This window comes from Rattus rattus, chromosome 7, assembly GCF_011064425.1.
Source record: "Rattus rattus isolate New Zealand chromosome 7, Rrattus_CSIRO_v1, whole genome shotgun sequence".
Taxonomy (NCBI): Eukaryota; Metazoa; Chordata; class Mammalia; order Rodentia; family Muridae; genus Rattus; species Rattus rattus.
In genome coordinates, this window is record NC_046160.1 from 127,496,843 (window position 1) to 127,516,999 (window position 20,157).

A 20,157-nucleotide genomic window follows, 5' to 3' on the forward strand; every position below is an offset into this window, starting at 1 on the left:
ATAATTGTTTTTAAAGTACAAAGAAATCTCTTTGTATTAAGAGATGGGGTCAAGAAAAGGCAAAAGGGAGTTAAGCATCATAGACAGGATAATGGGGCAGGTGGAGGGAAGTACAGAAGAGCCTTCAGAGAAATCCCATGAAGGAAGAGAAATATGTGGTTTATTCATAAGTGTCTTTAGCCACTGTTCTATTGCTATGAAGAGACGCCATGACCAAGGCAATCTATAAGACAGCATTTGATTGAGGCTTGCTTACCATTTCAGAGGGTGAGTCCATGATCATCATGGCGGAGCAGACAGGCATGGCGCTGGAGCCATAGCTGAGAGCTTTACCTCCTGATCCTCAGGCAGGAGGTGAAGAGAAAATGACACTTGACCTGACACGGGCTGTTGAAACCTTAAAGCCCACCCCCCAGGGACACACTTTCTCCAACAAGCACAACCTCCTAATCTCCCAATCCTCCCTATACAGTTCACCAACAGGAACCAAACTGTTCCTGTTAGACATGCCATCCTGCGAGGGCTAGTCTCATTCAGAACAACACAATGAGTTTTGGGGGAAATAATGGATGGGAAGCTTCACACCCCCTGATTTAGTTCAGCATGGCATAAGTGACAAAAAACACAGAGGAACCAAGCACCGGTTAGGACTATAAGCTAGGGGCAACTGTTAGCCCACAGGACAAGGCTTCTTAAAGCTCTGTCTCGAGGAGAGACGCTACAGGGGTGTGCATGGCCCTATTTCTTCAGCTTGTGGGGTTAGCAACCAGTGTCTTTCTTTCACATATATTTTATTCATTTATACATTTGTGTGTGTGTGTTTGTGTTTGTGTGTGTGTTTGTGTTTGTGTGTGTGTGTGTTTGTCTGTGTGTGTGTGTGTGTGTGTGTGTGTGTGTGTGTGTGTGTGTGTGTTGTGTGTGTGTGTGTGTGTGTGTGTGTGTGTGTGTGTGTGTGTGTGTGTGTTTGTGTGTGTGTGTGTGTGTATCTGTGTGTGTGTGTTTGTGTTTGTGTGTGTGTGTGTGTGTGTGTTGTGTGTTTGTGTTTGTGTGTGTGTGTGTTTTTGTGTGTGTGTGTGTGTGTGTGTGTGTGTTTGTGTGTTTGTGTTTGTGTGTGTTTGTGTGTTTGTGTTTGTGTGTGTGTGTGTGTGTGTGTGTGTGTGTGTGTGTGTGTGTGTGTGTGTGTGTGTGTGTGTGTGTGTGTGTGTTTGTGTGTGTGTGTGTATGTGTGTATGTGTTTGTATGTGTGTGTGTGTATGTGTGTGTGTGTGTTTGTGTGTGTATGTTTGTGTTTGTGTGTGTTTGTGTGTGTGTGTGTGTGTGTGTGTGTGTTTTTGTGTGTGTGTGTGTGTGTGTGTGTGTGTGTGTGTGTGTTTGTGTTTTTGTGTGTGTGTGTGTGTATGTGTGTGTGTGTGTTTGTTTGTGTTTGTGTGTGTGTGTGTGTGTGTGTGTGTGTGTTTGTGTGTTTGTGTGTGTGTGTGTGTGTGTGTGTGTGTTTGTGTGTGTGTGTGTGTGTGTGTGTGTGTGTGTGTGTTTGTGTGTGTGTGTTTGTGTGTGTGTGTTTGTGTGTGTGTGTTTGTGTGTTTGTGTGTGTGTGTGTGTCCATCTAAGTCAGGAAAGAGCACTGGAGCCTCTGAAGGAAGGGAGTTACAGGTGTTCGTGAGCCTCCTCACGTGGGTGTTGGGAGATAAACTCAGGTCAACTGCAAGAGCAGCAAATACTCCTAACCACTTGCTCCATCTCTGCAGCCACTGCAACCAACGTCTTTAAGGGATAGGCCATGCTCTCACAAAAGCCAGGAGTGGAAATGAACCCTTGATCCCTTTAGCTGCTTCTGGCCTATATTTGATCACAACCTCGATCAAAATGACACCTCTTCCCAAATAGTCTATTTCCTGCTAATATCTGAGCTCATATCTAAGCCCTTACTACTTCAGTGTTGAGTGAGCTGCCGGCAGCCACCTGGCCCCGCCTTGGCTCTCCCTGCCTCATGCCTCACCACAGAAGGATGCATACTTTTCCTACTATCCACATCTACCCAGATAGTTGGTGCCATGGAGCTACTGCCTGCTCCCCCTCAACACGCTTACCTAACTATTATTTTGAAGAGATTACTTTGGCCTAGTAGCCATGGCAACCAACCAACCAGAACAATACAGAAGTAGCTAGGTCTATGTTAATGATGTTGAAGCTATTGTCATATCCTAGAAGAACGAGGGAAAAGAGGCTCACAAGAGGGACCCTCACCTAGGGTTGCAGGCTTTACTTCTCCCATCCATGATGGAGTTGGAACTTTGTGGTGATGTAGCTATCCAGCGATCGCCCATGCTCTTTAAGCAACCCCAATAGACTCACTGGTTCCCAAACTGAGCCTTGGTGGAATGGTTCGTCATTGGTGTCTTTCTTACATGGACTGAATAGATGTTTGTCCATGTCTCTCCAGGAAAAGCTAATGCAACAAGTACCAAGCATGTAGACTCAAGTGACGATGAGACCTGCCTTCAGTCACCTGCAGAGTTCCTCCTCTGTTAGACTATTGGCAACTTTCTCAGCCCCTGCCTCCTGAGCCTCATCTTCCTCATCTGTATAATGGGGTCAGATACACATGTCCACCAGAGCCTTTACAGGGCTTGACTGGTTGAGGCAGATGGAAGAGGGTTGCCACATAGTGGGAATGTGGCATGTGACAGTCTGCACCTGCCTGAAGCAGGTCATCAGCATATACCCAGTAATACTCACTTTGGTACCATAGTACCCCAAAGACCTGCTGGAAACAACTTAAGGAGGAAAGGGATTTTGGCTCAAAACTTCAGAGTGCATGGCTTAGTCAGGGCAGCACAAGTGTGGGGCAGAAGTGAGAGAAAGATGGGGTAGAAGGGAGAAAACTAGGCTGGCTATAGCCTTCAAGAACCAGCCCCTAATGACAAACGCCACCAACTAGGCCCCACCTCTTAGGACTACCAGTATCCCCAAATAGGACTTTTATTTGGGAACCAGAAAAATTCGAAACTGCTACTGTGCATGGGTGGTTTCAGGGCTCCCCACCCCTGGCATGGTTGTCCCCATGAAGCCATTTTCACAGTCTCCATTAAGCTTTTCCATTCCACCTGGTTTTTTTTTAATTGATAAACAATTCACATTGTAGAAATTTATCTTTTAGAAGCGTGTATATCTGTGATTTCTCATATTCAAAGCAGCGTGCAACTCTCAGTGTGGTCTAACTCCCGAGGCTTTCTTCGCCTCCCAATGTCCCTCCCTTGCTGTCAGTCACTTGTCACTGCCTCCTGTCAGCCCCCACGGCTCGTTCTCTATCTCTGTGAAACTTTCTCCACTGCACATTTCACGCCAAGCGGCTCTCTTCAGTGCGTTTGCCCTCCCTCAGTATTCCCAAGATCGGTCTGTGCTTCTGCCTAAGTCAGAGAGCCACACTCACTCCTTTTCATGGTTGAGTAGGGTTCCACCCCGTGGTCTTCTATGTCTTCTTCGTTGAGGGACATTTGGGCTGTTCTACTTTTTGGCCATTGCACATTCACAGTAGTTCTGCTAAGAACATGAGAGCTGGAGTTTTAGGGTGAATGTGTTCACGGCTCTGAGTATATGTCTATGAAATTACTGATTGCTGTGCCAACTCTATATCTAAATCTCGCCAATCAGCCAGGCTGTTTTCAAAACACAAGCAAGAGGTTGGGGATTTAGCTCAGTGGTATAGTGCTTGCCTAGCAAGCTCAAGGTCCTGAGTTCGGTCCTCAGCTCTGGGAAAAAAAAAAAAAGCCCTGTGCCTTTAAAAGTTCATTATGCTTATCTGTGTATTTATAGGGGGTGGGGTGTGCATGCCACAGTGCATGTGTGGAGGTCAGATGGTGCCCTGACTGGTTTTGTGCCTCAACTTGACACAAGCTGGAGTCATCACAGAGAAAGGAGCCTCCCTTGAGGAAATGCCTCCATGAGACCCAGCTGTAAGGCATTTTCTGAATTAGTGGTCAAGGTGGGAGGACCCAGACCATTGTGGGTGGTGCCATCCCTAGGCTGGTGGTCCTGGGTTCTATAAGAGAGCAAGCTGAGCAAGCCAGGGGGAGCAAGCCAGTAAGTAACATCCCTCCATGGCCTCTGCATCAGCTCCTGCTTCCTGACCTGCTTTTAAGTTCCAGTCCTGACGTCCTTTGATGATGAACAGCGATGTGGAAGTATAAGCTGAATAAACTCTTTCTTCCCCAAATTGTTTCTTGGTCATGATGTAGGGAGTAGAAACCCTGACAAAGACAGATGGCAACATGCACGAGTTGCTTCCCCCCTTCCACTGTGTTCGTGCTGGGAATTGAACTCAGGTCCTCAAGTTTGGCAGCAAGCACTTACACTTGTTGAGTCATCTTGCTGGCCCAAACAGCACCTTTTTAGTTTCTTAGCGGTCTACCATCGGGATTCTAATGTCACCACATGCTCACCGAAACTAGCTGTTTCTTGCAGTTATTTTTCTGCCTTGAATTTACAACTGGCCTTGGAGGGTGAGAAATGCTCCCCCATTGAGCTGTGACTTGCACTTCCTTAAGCACGAATGTGACAGAATGCCTTTCCATGCACACTGCCCAGCTGTGTGAAATAGCTGCTTTGGGGAAAAAGCCTATGCAGAGTTCTATTCGCATCCATGTCTGTGTGTCTGTGTGGATATGTATCTGTGTGTCTGTGTGGGTATGTGTCTGTGTCTGTGTGTGTGAGTGTGTGTGTGTCTGTGTGTCTGTGTGGGTATGTGTGTCTGTGTGGGTATGTGTCTGTGTGTGTGTATGTGTGTGTGTCTGTGTGTCTGTGTGGGTATGTGTGTCTGTGTGGGTATGTGTCTGTGTGTCTGTGTGGGTATGTGTCTGTGTCTCTATGTGTGAGTGTGTGTGTCTGTGTGTCTGTGTGTCTGTGTGTGTGTCTGTGTGTCTGTGTGGGTATGTGTCTGTGTGTCTGTGTGGGTGTGTGTCTGTGTGTTTGGTGGGTATGTGTCTGTGTATGTGTGTGTGTGTGTGTGTGTGTGTGTGTGTGTGTGTTCACATACAGCTTTCATATGGGTACTGGGGATCTGAATCCAAGTCTCCATGCTTGAATGCAGGACCTTCAACAAAAGAGACATCTCATAATAGCTCCAGTTACTGTTGTCATCGTGGTCTTCTCCTCCTCCTCCTCCTCCTCTTCTTCCTCCTTCTTCTTCCTCTTCCTCATCATCCTTCTTCTTCCTCCTCCTTCTTCTTCCTCTTCCTCATCAACCTTCCTCTTCCTCTTCCTTCTTCCTCTTTCTTCTTGTTCTTCTTCCTCCTTCTTCCCCTTTCTCTTTCTTTACTGCTACTTCTACCTTTTTAATCAATTTCTTAAGACAGTATTGGCAATCAAAAGCATGTAGTGTCCACAATTGGGTGAGCTTGGAGAACTATACACCCAAGAAAGTCTCACCACAGTCTACATCGTAAGGCTGTTCCTCACCCCTGAGAGTTTCCCCTGGCTTTCTGAGCGTTTGTGTGGGCTTGTGTGATATAAACACAACATAAGCTACTCTCTTAGCATCAGTGGTAGGCACCGTTTGCCAGGCAGACCCATCTTGCTGTGCTTTGCCACCTGACTGATGCTTTCTGTGCTTCCCTGTACCTCACACTTTAGACTTATTTTATGATGGCATCGCAGGTGACTTAGGGGCACAACCTAGATCGCATTAGGGATGCCCAGTTGGCTGGAGATTGTGTTCATTATTCTTGGTACTTCTTCAGGCTTCCACATTTGATTTCAGCCAAAAGGCCGAGAAGCGATTCTCTTCAGGTTTCCAAGTGTGCCCCTCCTCTGCTAGAAGGGAATTGCTGGTGGCTTGGCATGCAGGGAGGAAGACTGGGAGGAGTGTGTGTGTAGAGATCGGCAGTGGGTCAGTAGGCTACATGACGACTGCTCTACAACTGGGCAGTGGCACCTAGTTGGCTGGGAGTCGGACTAGAACAAAGTGGTCAACATGGGTAGGCCTAGTGGGTAGAGCACAGTGAAGGAAGGCAGATCAGAACAATAAAGATGGTGTAACAGGTAGAATTAAAGGGCCAGACGGGAGCTACGTGGGAGGACACTGGTTTGAGAAATCAGTTCCTGGGTTACAGAGGCTGAGTCTGTCTCTTCTGAAGCTGGGCCGTCCGTCCTTCTCACAGTCAGAACATCAGATCCTCCAGCCTTTGGTTAGGCATGCCATTATCTGGCCCCTGATATCTCAAGGCCTTCAACCTTACCTTTCTTGCCTGGATTCCTAGTACTTCAGTGGGTAGAAGGGATGTGAGTGGGCGCCCTTGCCTACTTCCAGATCTTAGAGGAAAAGGCCCCAGTTTCTCACTGTTGAACACGGCACTAGAAGAGAGATTTCCGTACCTGGTGTTTATGGAGTTAGAGAGCCCTTCCCACACCTAACACACTGAGGATTCTTGTCATAAAGGCTGCTGTGCTGTGTCCCCTTGAGATGATTATGTGACTCGGTCTCCCTTCAGTTTGCATGCTTGTGGTGTCGATCGATTGGCAGATGGAATCATGTGAGTCACCCAGGGCGATCCCACCTAGACCTGCTGTGTGTAATCCCTTTAATGTCCTATTGCGTTCTGTTTGCTAAGACTTTACCGGGGACTTCCGCACGTGTGTTCACCAGGCATACTGGCTTATAATCTTCTTTACTTGTGTCTTAGTCAGGCTTTGGGGGTCAGGTCTCCTAAAATGACTCTGGGAGTGTCCCCCGTCTGCTTTTGGAAAGAGTCTAAAATCTCCTTAAAATGTTGCTTATTAGAAGTTCACTTGAGATGCCTAGGTCCTGGGTTCTCTCTTTGTGTGTGTGTGTGTGTGTGTGTGTGTGTGTGTGTGTGTGTCTGTGTGTGTGTCTGTGGGGGGGGGTGTGTGATTTACTCATTTAAGTTCCTTATCTGTCATCAGTCTCTTCAGACTTTTTGCTTCCCCTTGACTCCATCTTAGCAGATTGCATATTCCTGGGAGTCCGTTCATGTCCGCATTACAAGGTTTATTAGCATTTAGCCGCCTCTAAGAATCCCTTATGTGTTTTGTCAGTGGCCTCAACATGCAATACCATGTCTCCCGTTCCCATTTCTGATTTCCTCCATCTACCTCTTCTCTCCCCCTTTTTCCTCCCAATCTCACCAATGGTCTGACAGCTTTCCAGTTTCAAAATTCCAGCTTCTAGCGTCTTCGCCCTCTCTGTTATTTTCCTCTCCCTTTATTTCCTCGGTAACCTGTCATTTCCCGTTAGCACTGTATTTAGTTTGTTTCTTCATTTCTCCAGGTATGAAGTTAGGTTATATGAGCGCCTTTTCCCCACCTTGAAACGCATGCATCCATCACTGTAAACCCCCCCCCCCGTCACGGCGTTCTGTGGCAGCTTGTAGCTCCTGTGATATTGTGTTTTCAGACAGTTTTCTAATTTCCATTTCAATTTTTTTTTTGGCCTCATTGTTATTCAAGAGTGTGCTGTTTAGTTTCAACGTATTTGTGATTGTTTTCATGTTCCCGTTGTCGAGCATTCTGACTTCATTCCATTGTGGTTAGTAAAAAGAAAAAGAAAAAGAAAAAAAGAAAAAATACTTGGACCGCTTTCCACCGTATTGGGTTTGTTCAGTCGTCTTTGGTGACCCAGAATGTGATGTAATGTGGACCATGGCCCACATGGCTGAGAAGAATGGGAATTCTTACTGATGGAGGCTCTGAACCTCTCTGTCAGGCCCTTCTGGTCTATAACGTTGGCGGAGTCCTGTTTCTCTCTTGCCTTTCTGTCTGGATCCATGGCGGGAATGGGGTGACAAAACCTTCCACGGTTATCGGGCACTGCTGTTTGCCGGAGGCATCCAGGCATCCGGTCTTCATTTCATGTCTGAGTCTGTGCTGAAACACCCCGACCGTGACAGGCACTGCCTTCACCGGTGCCAGGCGGGGAGCGTCGCCATCTTAGCCGAATCTCCTAATTCTACCTGTTTGGAGGCTTCATTGATTCGTTCCGACTGCAGTTTGTAGTTTATGGGAAACAAACCTTGAACTTCTCTGCTTAAAGTTTATTCGTATTCAGTGTGTCCTATTGGGTTCTTCTGCAAATGGAAATGTTTGCTGAATTTTCAATGTGTTCGACATTACTGTATGCAAAGGAAATTAATTCTTACATTGATCTTTTTACCCTGCCATCTTGCTAAACTCACTTATTAGGTCTGTATGTGACAGACACACACACACACACACACCCACACACACACACACACATCATACATATATGCATGTAATTGGGATCTTTACCATATAGGACCAAGTAATAGGCGAGTAGGAATATAGTTGAGCGCCTTTTTACCTGTTTCTTGCTTAACTTCTGTGGTCTGGATAGAGCAGGTGTGCTGGCCTCCTTTGTGGCTATAGAAGGAAGGCTTTTTTTTTTCATCATAATATAAGTCAGGGGTTTTTCATGGATATTTATCAGCTCAAGAAATAGCCTTCTGTCTCAAGTCTGCTGAATGAAACGCTATGAGAAGAGATTCCCATTCTGGGAGTGTTTGACTACTTCCCGTTCCGTGTTGTGTCTCTGGTGGGGACCGTGTGCTTAAGCCTTTATTCTATTAACAGGATGTATTACAGTGATCAACTTTTGGATTTCAAAACAAATTGCGTTCTGTGGATAAATCTCCCTTTGTCTTAGCAGATGAGCCTTTTGTACACTGTTGGATTGATTTACTGGTGTTTGCGGAGGACTTTCTAGCTACAATTTCATCCTGTCATGATGTCTTTGGTCTTGGTATCATGATAACACAGAAAAGAAATTGGGAGTGTTTCCACCTCCTTGTCTTCCCCCACTCCTCCTCCTCTTCCTCAGGAGACACTGTGGCTGGGAGGCATTAAACTTTCTCCGAGTAATTTTGTAGAAGTCCCCAGTCTGGTTCCTAAGAATTTTTTAGAAGCATCATATCGCTAAAGATACCAATATTAATAATATGGTCCTTTGTTTTAATATAGGTCTATTCGGATTTTCTATTTCTTCTCTAGTCAGTTTCGGTTGGTAGCTTACCTCTTTCTAGCGTTTCTCACATTTCTTTTGGATTACCTAAACTTTTGGCATGCACCTGTTTATTGCATTTTCCCACGTTTCTATAGGGTTTTCTCCAAAGTTCTATTTTATATGTGCATGCATGTGCACACGTTGTGCAAAGCCAGAATAGAGCCTCTTCACATGCATGTGCTCGCACACATGTGCATTTCCAAACACACGTAAATATGCATATCCGTAAGCACGTGAGTGCATATGCCAAACGAATAAACAAAAAACGTTTTCGGAGAAATTTTCAAAGTTCTCATGGGCTTGTGGTTCCCTGGGGTTTCCTTTAAAGCCTTTGGATATCCTTTCGTTTGTTATCAACTCTCCAGGCATGTTATGAAGCTAAATAGGGCTAGGAATATTTTCAAGAAATGTTCCAGGGCAAATGCTGTTTCGAACCAAGAGAGCCTTAGGTTGGGTCACATGAGGGCTGCTACGCAAATGGTGTCTTCTGTAAACGTCATTATCTTTCAAAATGAGGGTTTGAAGAGACTCCATCCTCTGTTCCCTTCCAATCACACCCAGCCAGCTACCATTCACCACAGACATGGGGGGTTGGTTTTCAAGTTGGAATGGGAGACAGGGACATGGGAATAAAATAAGTTGAAATACTGCAAACTCTCACCCTCACCCCTATCTGAGGCACTGTCAGCAACTGTTAGCAGCCAGGGGAGGGAGAATCCTTTTCCTCAAGGATGTGGTCTTTGAGAGGGTACCCAAGTCCCAGGCCTATGTCCATGTACACACAGCAACACTAAACAGACTTAGTGGATGAGAGAGAGAGAGAGAGAGAGAGAGAGAGAGAGAGAGAGAGAGAGAGAGAATGAATCCGAAGTGGAAAGTGGCAGACAGATGGGGGAGAAATTGAAAGGGAGGGAATGAGTATGGATTTGATTAAAATGAATGATAAATGTTTATTTTTTAGTTTGTTATCAAGAACTAGTCACTTTCTTGAATAAAATCTTCTAGATCAGATAACAAAATTTTAGTCGATTTCTAGAAATTTAAAGCTGCTGACACCAGTAATTTTTGAAGGGTGTGGTATATGTGTTTATACATGGTCATATTGTGTGTTCATGTACATACAGGTACACACACACACACACTCGCACTTGCACACCCACACACATGTGGAGGCCAGAGGTGGACAACAGATGTCTGCCCCAATCACTCTCCACTTTATTCTTTGAGACAGAGTCTCTCACTGAGCCTGGAGCTCACTGACTCAGCTACACTGGCTGGCCAGCACACTCCCAGGATTCTCTTGTCTCTACCACCCACCGCTGAGATTACAGGTCACACCACCAAGACTCACTCTTATGTGGGTGCTGGGCGTCTGAACTTGGATCCTTGTACTACAAGACGAGTGGCTCATCAAAGAGTGAGGCCTGTCCCTGGAATTGTGACCAGTGTTCTTGGAGAGAAGTCTGACAAGATCTTGCTTTGCCAGCTCTAGGAACATTACCCTGCTGCCTGACAGCTCTTTCCTAGTCTCAGGAGGAGACCCTGAGCAGGCCTGAGGCACAGCCCACTGGATGACCTGAGGCAACTTCCCTGATTCCTGTCGGCTTCTTTTTCTACAGCAGTAAAAAAGAGATGTTCCAGAGAGATGGTCTCCAAGGGCTCTCTGGCCTCAAACGCCCTGGCTCTGTGCCTTGCCTAGAGGCATCTGGAAAACAGCAAATCTTTGTGTTCTCAGCATCCCCTAAAGCAACAGCTTTCAAGCTTCTTTCCCACAGCCCAGGTAGAAATGAGAAAACACATAAGGAAGCTAGGTTGACACAAGTATTTGAGTGTACTACCGACGGGCTGAGGATTCCAGCAAGCCCCAGCTGCAGCAGGGACACACTCTGGTCCTCCCAGCCTGCCCTACACACCCTTCCCACCCCCTACTCCCCACCTCTGAGTAAGTAGGGGGCTTAGCAGTTAAGGGCACAACATGAGCTGTTCTTGTAGAGAACCCATGGTTCAACTTACAGCTGTCTGCAACTCCAGTTCCAGGAAAGCTAACGCCCACTATTGGCCTCTGCAGGCATTGCATGTGTGAGGTACACAGACTTGTAGGCAAAACACCCCCATGCATAATAAAATAAGTTAAACTGAAATGAACAGTCAATGAGTTGTGTGCTACTTGGTCTTCAATTTCTACAAACTGAAGACCCGCAGAGAGGAGATGGACACACGGAAGACTGAACTCACACTGGGGCTCAGAATGTCTGGTCATTAGGGGTAATGTTGGTTTGGGGGTCTGGAGAGAATAGATACTGGAACATTGTGAACATGGTTCACTGATGTCCCTTGGGGTTCTAAGCAGGGGCCCCTATCAAGGCAAATAAAAAGACTTTTTCATACAGGTGGTTTCTGACAGGCAAGACTTTCTTGATATAAACAGAACTGTGCCCACTCCTTAAGTTTGAGCATTAAAATCCTAACTGGAGTGTTATGAAGTGACTGGACCACAAGGGTAGAGCCCTCTCATGGGGGTAGGGGAGCATGATGCCCTAATAAGGAAACTTATAGGTCTCTTTACCTACCCCATTCCAGTGTATGCTTCACGCCAAGAATATTTACCTCGTTCTCCTGTAATCTAGAATTCACAAGTGAAGCCACTATCTTGGCTTCCTGGTCTTTTTCTTTGGAGAAGCACATTGTTATTTTTTGCCAGTGATGTATTATCACTTTAAAATTATCACTGTTGGGGGTCCTTAAGTACTATCATACACATGTAAAGGTTAGAGGATAACATTGTGGAGTTGGTCCTCTCCTTAACTCATGTAGGTTCTGGGGAAGTGACCTAAGCTCTTAGACTTGTGCAGCCAGCCTTCTGGGCCATCTTGCCAACTTAAATTATTGTTTATAAGTCTATTCCGATTTTCTATTACTTCTCCCGTCAGTTTCAGTAGCTTGTGTCTTTCTAACATGGTTACCCACAAGCCAGGAATCACACCATCAACACCTTGTTTAACTTTCCAGCCTCCAGAACCATGGGAATTTCTGTTGTCTGAGACAACCTTTCTATGATGTTTTGTTACAGAAGCTCCAACTGCCAGGCACACCTGACCAGTCTTAAATCTCCAGAAACACCCAGCTACCTGGAATACACACTGAAGTGTCCTTTGAACCATTCATCAAAGCCACCAGGAGAAGACACATGGTAAAGGAGGCTGCCCCTGGTCCCCAGATGGTACCTGGGGGAAACACTCCTTTTGATTAGTGAAACTCTTTCTTTCTCAGTCACATGCCTGCAAATGTCAGCACACTTGTGAGGCAGAATGGAGTCTATGGTGGAGAGCCCATCCTTGCCCTCTCCCAGAGCACAGACAGGGGGCCTATCGTGGAGGCTGAACTACCCTGGTTGTCCCTTGGGGATAATCAGTGTCTCCCTACATTCAGATCAACATCTCTTGGAACAAAACCGCACTCCAAGTAAAATCAAAGTTATTACAAAAACATCCCAGTAATTGCTTCAGCTTCTTGACACTTGGAAATCACGAGCGTTCTTCTTCTTTTTTTTTTCTTTCTTTTAATTTCTTTTTAATTGACAACAGCAGGCTTCAGTAGAAAGGCTCCATGATCTCAATGCGTGTCTAGCTTTCCAAGACGAAGTGAAATCTATGAAACTCCACCAGTGGCAATCACAGCTGGCTCCATCTTACGTCCTGGCAGCCCACGCTCACCCAGGGACATCTGGAAGACGTCACATTTACCTAACATGGGTCCCTCTAATTAAAGGTAGGAGGGGGCCTGTTAGTTGCTGTCCTGTTAGGCAGGACATGGGAGGGTTCTGTCTGTTAAGTGAACGCATGCAGGCAGGGATGACTCTATACACTCTCCTAGGTCTAATTGACTGAAGAGTCCCTATTGCTTTAGCCCCAGGTCTCTACTGGGTGGCAGAGGTCAGCCCTTCAACAACAGCAGCAAGGTCATTTGACCCCATTTTGAGTTGACAAAATGAAGACTTGGTTTTGTTGGCATTAGTAGGAAGTTTAATAAAGAGGACAGAGGGGCAGCCTCACACCCAGCCTCTTTGGCTCCAGGGCGCCTCCTTAAAGATTTCACAGGTGTAGCCTGTAGTTTTATTAGGAAAGGTCATAGGACTCTTGACCCACAAACATCTGCATCACACCTTGGAGACAGCAGGAGAATGTGGTAGCCGTGTACCTGGGTCCTCTCTAAGAGGGAATGGTTTTTCCCTGTGTTGCTATAAATAGCTGATAACATTCATCCAGAGATGACCACATTATCTTGTGATCTTTACTTGGGCATAGGCCCCCCACCCCCTTCTCTCCTGGTGAAGAAGGGACTTCTGAGGACAGCAGTGACTGCCAGATGAAGTTCAGTGCCAGTCTTGTCCTCTCATGCAACTGTAGCTGAATCCAGGGCCTTCAGAGTCATGAGTGAGAGGCCCTACAGATTCAAGACAGCACTCCTCCTCCCCAGAGATGATTGCCATAAAATCTTTTAGGTGCTACCTTGTTCTCAGAAGACCTAGGAGAAGCACAAGAGTCTCATTAGCCCAACAGAACCTCCCAAACATATGACGACAGCCGTCACACCTTGTGTATACCTATGTTTGACTACACCACTTCTTTTAATGTCCATCTACCACCCTCCTAACACTGAGTAGCTCAGAGTTACCTCTTAATGAGATCTTTTGAAATATGAAGAAGAAACTGTATATGTCCACCTAGCATGGTTCCAGTATCCTTAGTCCCGTGACAATGATCCTTGCAATAGTGTGTCTTCCATTTTCTTCTGCTGGAAGGATTTCCTTTAGTGCTTCTATTACCAATGTATGCTGTTCACAACATCTTTCAGCATTTATGTGTCTTTTCTTCCCCTGAGACCTGGTCTGGTCTCTGAGTTCACCTTTGCTATGTAGTCAAAGATGTATGGACATCTGATCATCTTCTGTCTCCAACTCCCAATAGTCCAACTGCAAGTGGGAGCCACCCAGATATTTTTGCTAGGTATAAAGAAAATCAGTTTGAAAGATAGTTTTGCTGGGTATAAAGTCAGTCATTACTTTTCTGTCTGTACTTAAAGTGATTACCCAGCATCCTTCTCACTCAGCACTGCTGGTCAGATCTATGTACTCCACTCCTCTGGTGCAGTGACTGTTTTTTCTCTGGCTACTTCTAAATCCTTTTCACCATTACTGATTTTATCCAGTTCAGCCAGGGTATCTCTCATATGCTCCTCCTCATGTTTCACATGCCTGGGGTTCACTGCCCTTCTTGGACTTTGATGGTTATAGTTTTCGCCGCATTTGTAAGAGTTTCCTGATACATTTGCCATCTCCTCATCTCCCATACGACTTTGCATAGACACTAAATCTTTGGAAGTTATCTATGGCTCCCGGACTGTGATGGTTTGCATATGCTTGGCCCAGGGAGTGTCACTATTAGAAGTGTAGTCTTGTTGGAGGAAGTGTGTCACTGTGGAGGTGGACTTGGAGACCCTCCTCCTAGCTGCCTGAGGATGCTGAGTCTGTTCCTGGCTTCCTTCGGGTGAAGATGTAGAACTCAGCTTCTCCTGCACCATGCCTGCCTGGATGCTGCCATGCTCCCGCCTTGATGATAATGGACTGAACCTCTGAACCTCTAAGCCAGCCCCAATTAAACGTTGTTCTTTATAGACCTTACATTGGCCATGGTGTCTGTTCACATCAATAAGACCCTAACTAAGACACTGATGTTCTGTCTTCTTCTGCCCTCCATAATGTTTCATTTTAAATCATTTCTATTACTGCATCTTCAGCTCGATTCCTCTTCCCCTCTGGACACTTAATCCTCTGCTAATATCGCCAGATGTATTTTCACTCTCAAATGCTGTTTCTCACCTCTTTGTGTCTGGCCCACATCTCCTTCTATTGCCCATGTCTGTTTAGTGTGCCCTGTGGTTCTTTGTGCTTCCTGAACATGGAGGACAAAGTTATAAAACTGTTTTTGGATCCTACCCATTGATTCCATCTCCTATGGTATTTCAGAGTCAATCTGGATTCGTTGAGTTCTTATGCAATTCTACCTTATCTTATCTATCTTATCTTATTTGACTAGGCCTCCTGTAACTAAGGCTGGCCTTGGATTTACCACGTAGCAGGGATGACCTTAAACTTCTGACTCTCCTGAGTACTGAGATTACAGATATGCTCCACCAGGAACCCTGGGCCTCATGAACACTAAACAAGCACGTGCCTCTGCTCCGGTGCATACATGAGTTATTTATTTTACATCTGGTTCCCAACATATTTACTCTATTAGAAAATAAATGTTTACATTCCTATAAATAGTATTAATCTCTGTTCTCAGACGTAGTTAAGGTACTTGGAAACAGTTTCATTTACCCATAGCTTTCAGATGGGCCCAACCTTTTGACATTGAGATACAAGCTGTCATCCATGAAGCTCTTACTTGAGAACTTTTTAAGCTAGATTTTTTTTTTTTAAATCACAAACAAGTCTCTTTTGTTACCCACAGACTGTGGACTGGATGCAACTTGAGGAGCTCTAACAGGTAGGATCCAAGTGTCACTTATCCACCACTGGGGCAGCATCTACTGGGATACCCTTCCCAGCTCATGGGAGTGCACTGAGAAGTACCTGCCATTGTCTTCACAGCTGGTGGGAGCCAGCCTTGTCACTAGCCCTGTGTGAGCCTGCTACTGTCACACCAAGCTCTGCTGAACTCTGAACTCCCAAGAGGGACCATCTACAAGTACATCCCCAACACGATTTCCTTCCCTTCCTCTGTCCTAGGACTCCAGCTGTATCAGCCTTCCCAGTTCCATGAGAAAGACCCCAGGCTCTGTCTTGGTCCCCCTCCCTGTGGCATGCCTGGATACTCTCCTGGCTGCCGCCTGAAACCCTGACAGAGCTCACATGGTTTATTCCCCCCATCTTGGGATTACCGTCTTGAACTGACTTGAACTGTCTGACAGTTCATGTCTAACAGTTGTTATTCCATGTGTTCTGCCCAGATTCTTAGCTGTTGCAGAAGAGAGGCTAAATCTGGTCTCTCTGACATGATTTTTGGCCTGAGGTAAAAGTTCATCACATGTTAACTGCATGCCAAACAGTGACTGAGTGCCAATGGTTACTGAACACAAGGCAGACTCCACCTAGGTGTCAGGATGCTCTGGGCAAAGCTCTATCTCTTCTCCCTGGGTCAAGCACCGAAGGGAAGAGGGACTGGTTCGAACTGGAAAAACGAAAAAGGAATCTTAAGACATCCATTGCCTTGTATCATATGTCTGGCGGTAGTGACCACCGAGAGAAAAACAATGTCCAGCTACATTTTAATAGGAGAGTGAGGGTGTCTCATCTGGTACATGAGACACTTCTCTTTCCTTGTCCCCCAACTGTTCATCTCTGTGCTATTAGAAGTGTCTCAGGGAGACCAGACCCACTTCTCTGAAGAGGACTCCAAACCTTGGGCTCTTGAAAGAGTCATTGAGACATTTCATATGATGCTCATGTCCTGGGGGAAACAGAAAGGAAAGAGTGGCCTGAGGAAGGCTTGCTCTCACAGCCCGCAGCCCACTGCAGCCTAGCCCAGCGGTAATTAATTGGTATACATGCTCTCTGAGTTGACAAGTGTTTATTCTACAAAATCTGGGTCTTGGATCCAACAAGAAAGTGCATTTTTCCTGGTGAGCGTCTGGTCTGATGAGGCCTCTTGTGACAGGGCGGCTTGCTGGACAGCACACCCTGGTTGCAGCACGACTTCCTAAAAGCTCAGAGTTTCCACAGTGGGTCCTGGGGGAGTCCCTGCCCACATCCAGACCCAGTGCACTGGCCTGCCCTAGGCAAGGTGCTTCTGTCCTCCAGGGGCCTTCATGATTCCACTGCTGTCCTTGATGGGAGGGGAGCCCCTGACCACAGCCCTGCTCTTGTGACTGTGGCAGTCTTCAGCTGTCCTTCTATTAGTCTCAGAGGCGCTCTGTCCCATTCCAATGCTCACCTGTTTCCCTGAACTGAGGGCTTGAGTTCTACCCCTATCCACATTCACAGGAGGATCGCCCAGCCCCTCAGGGATGGTGTCGCCCAAGGAGCTTCTGTGCAATGACTAGATCCTAAAGTGCAGCTCCTCATAGTGGAATTAGTGCCCTATGATAATAAGGGCTGGAGACTTTTACCCCTTTCGCTCCAGTGAAGACTCAGAGAGACAGGGCTACATCTCACAGAAGACCCCAACCAGTACCCCACTTGCCAGCTCAATCTTCACCTTCCAGTTGCCAAATGCCTGGTGCTTACGGGGCCTCCTGGTTATGGATACTGGCTAAGACCACTGGTATTGATCTCCGGTCTTCCTCAGCTCTGCCCATCTTCCCTTCTGCCTTCCCTTAGCCCCCGCCTCACCCCCCTCAGTATCCTCTCCTAAGGCCCACCCACTTTCCCTTAGCCCCGCCCTCACCCCTCAGTATCCTCCTAAGGCCCACCCACTTTCCCTTAGCCCCCCCTCACCCCTCAGTATCCTCTCCTAAGGCCCACCCACTTTCCCCCCCTCAGTATCCTCTCCCAAGGCCCACCCACTTTCCCCTTAGCCCCGCCTCACCCCCTCAGTATCCTCCTAAGGCCCACCCACTTTCCCTTAGCCCCGCCCCTCATCACTCAGTACCTCCTCTCCTCAGTCCCACGTTTTCCTCTTCAGGCCCACCCACTCTCATCTACTGAGTCCGCTGGGGAACAGATCCTACAGAGAACTCTTACAGGCTCTGCCCACTGCTCTTGTTTCCCATGTCAGAGATTCACCACAGGTGCCAAGAATCAAAGGACTCTGGGTCTATCTCAGCCACCAGAAATCAAGATGTCCCCTAAAATCTTCTCGGTGTACGTGAGGCTCAGGGTCTTTGACAAGAAAATAGGTGGGAAGCAAGCAAGCTTTATTAAAATAAGATATATTTATTTTTATGTTTTATATATACATATATAAAACATATAACATATTATATGTTATTACGTATACATATATGATATATATATATATATATATATATATATATATATATATATATATATATATATATATTGCAAGTGTGCCTGATACCCAAGAAGGCCAGAAGAAGGCATCGGAGCGTCTGGAACTGGAGTTACACATGGTTGGGAGCCACCACGTATGAGATAGGACTAAATAATGGGGCCTCTGGAAGAGCAGCCAGTGCTCTTATCCCCTGAGCCATCACTCAGCTCCCAAACCTGGTTTTCATTTGGGCATTTTGACCCTAGCTCATGGACTTCTGCCAAATCTTGCAGCTTTTCAGTTGCACAAGAACAATGTCTTAAAACTTTTGTACGACTTTTCTAAAACTTAAAAAAAAAAAAAAAAAAAAGAACAACCCTGGCCTTCTCATTTCTCTCAGATACAAACCCTGAAGGAAGGAAAAAGCAAGCCAAAACCAAAACGAAAACAAACAAACAACAACAAAACAAACAATAACAAAATCCCGTAAGTAACAACAGTCTTCCCGGTAGAAAGTCAGGCCTTGGGCGGAGGTGATCTATTTCAGGCAAGGACTAGGTCTGTGCCCTGGGACCAGCTACACCTGAAGTTTGGCTCTCTACAGCCCCTGAGCATCCTGGGACTTCAGGGATCTGGGAGGCAGAGGGGAGGCAGCCTACTGAGACACCACAGGAAATCCTATATTATGGGATGCAGGGGATTGCAAACTATCTGCTAAGTGACCAAGCCAAGACCCCAGAAAGTCCCCTCCTGCCCCTCACTCGTCCATCTGTCTGTCAGCAAGTCTTGGTTTTGAGTCACAAGTTCGGTCCACCTTTTGCTCTGGGTTGGGAGGACTTTATGATTTTTAGCCAGGCGGTCGGTGGACGGTCCCTTTCCTGAGCCCTCTGCACATTGGGTGGCTTTCCATCTGCCCCTGTCACCCCACACCTCAGGATCTTTATTTGTAGACTTGTTCACAGAGCCATTGTGCTGGGTTAAAATGCAGTTTTCAGAAAGGCTGTCTAGATGCCTGATGGGGGTGTGATTTATTAACATGTGAATGGCCTCTGTCGCTGGGAAATCAGAAGAATTTTGACCTTGCCAGTACAGCCTGGCCCCTTCTCCCCACCCCAAGAGAAGCTTTCCCTAACCGTCTGGGCCTAGCGCTTTTTATGATGCAGATTTCGGAGGGAGAACACAAAGAAAGGGTCTACAAGGGCAGAGGCAGGGGGGTGGCACGGGGGGGCCGGGGGCAGTAGTGAGGAGGGTGGGAGGCAAGGAAGAAATGGGGTGGGGACGGTCAACACAGCACGTAGGGCTGGGTGAACTCCAGGGTTCTGCTTTGGTGTGGAGAAATGTGGAGAAAGGGCCGCGGAAGCAGACAGGAACTGAAAACGAAGTCCGGGGAGCGGGGCGGCATCTACCTCTATCACAAAGAATCCGGAGTGAGAGAGGGGTGGGCTTGGGGAGGCTGGGATCAAGGAGGGTTCTGCCAGGGCCAGGGGCTCTCTGCAGGCTTCTAAGCCTGAGGCTAGGTATGTGTGAGGCTTTGCTGGGTGCAGACACGGGCTTTTCTCAGCCTGCCAGCAGGGCGGGGTTCCAGCTCCTTCCTTGGTCCCTGGTTGCTCTTCTAGTCAGTTCGGCCCGTGGTGTTCACTGTCCTACACCCAGTCTCCTACCTCCTCCCAGGGAGCACCTGTGGTTCCTTGGCCACCGAGGCTGCTTGTGAGCACAGAATGGTTGCTGTGAGAACCGGGAATATATTTGCTCCTTGGGAAGAAAAGCTAGACCTGTCACGGGAAGGATTGCACACAAAGTAAGCCGAGCATGGGGCTGAGTGCAGAGAGGGCCAAGGCCCCTCCCCAGGAAAAGCTGTCCAAGTGAAGACCTGCCCGCAGAGTCCACAGAGCAAGAATATATTGTCCACTGGCAAAGGAATATGTGGGAAGGGAAATGGTGCAAACATTCTCAGCACGTGCAAAGGCCCTGGGGCAAGAATATGTGTGTCCTGCGGGTAAAGACTCCAATATGGCTGAGGCATTGTGTATGAAGCCCCAAGTAGAGGGAACACTGGGTTTTACCATAAGATCTTGTTCAAAATTTGATTTTGACAGCTACTGCATGGAGTAGTGAAGCCAGGGAGTCTTC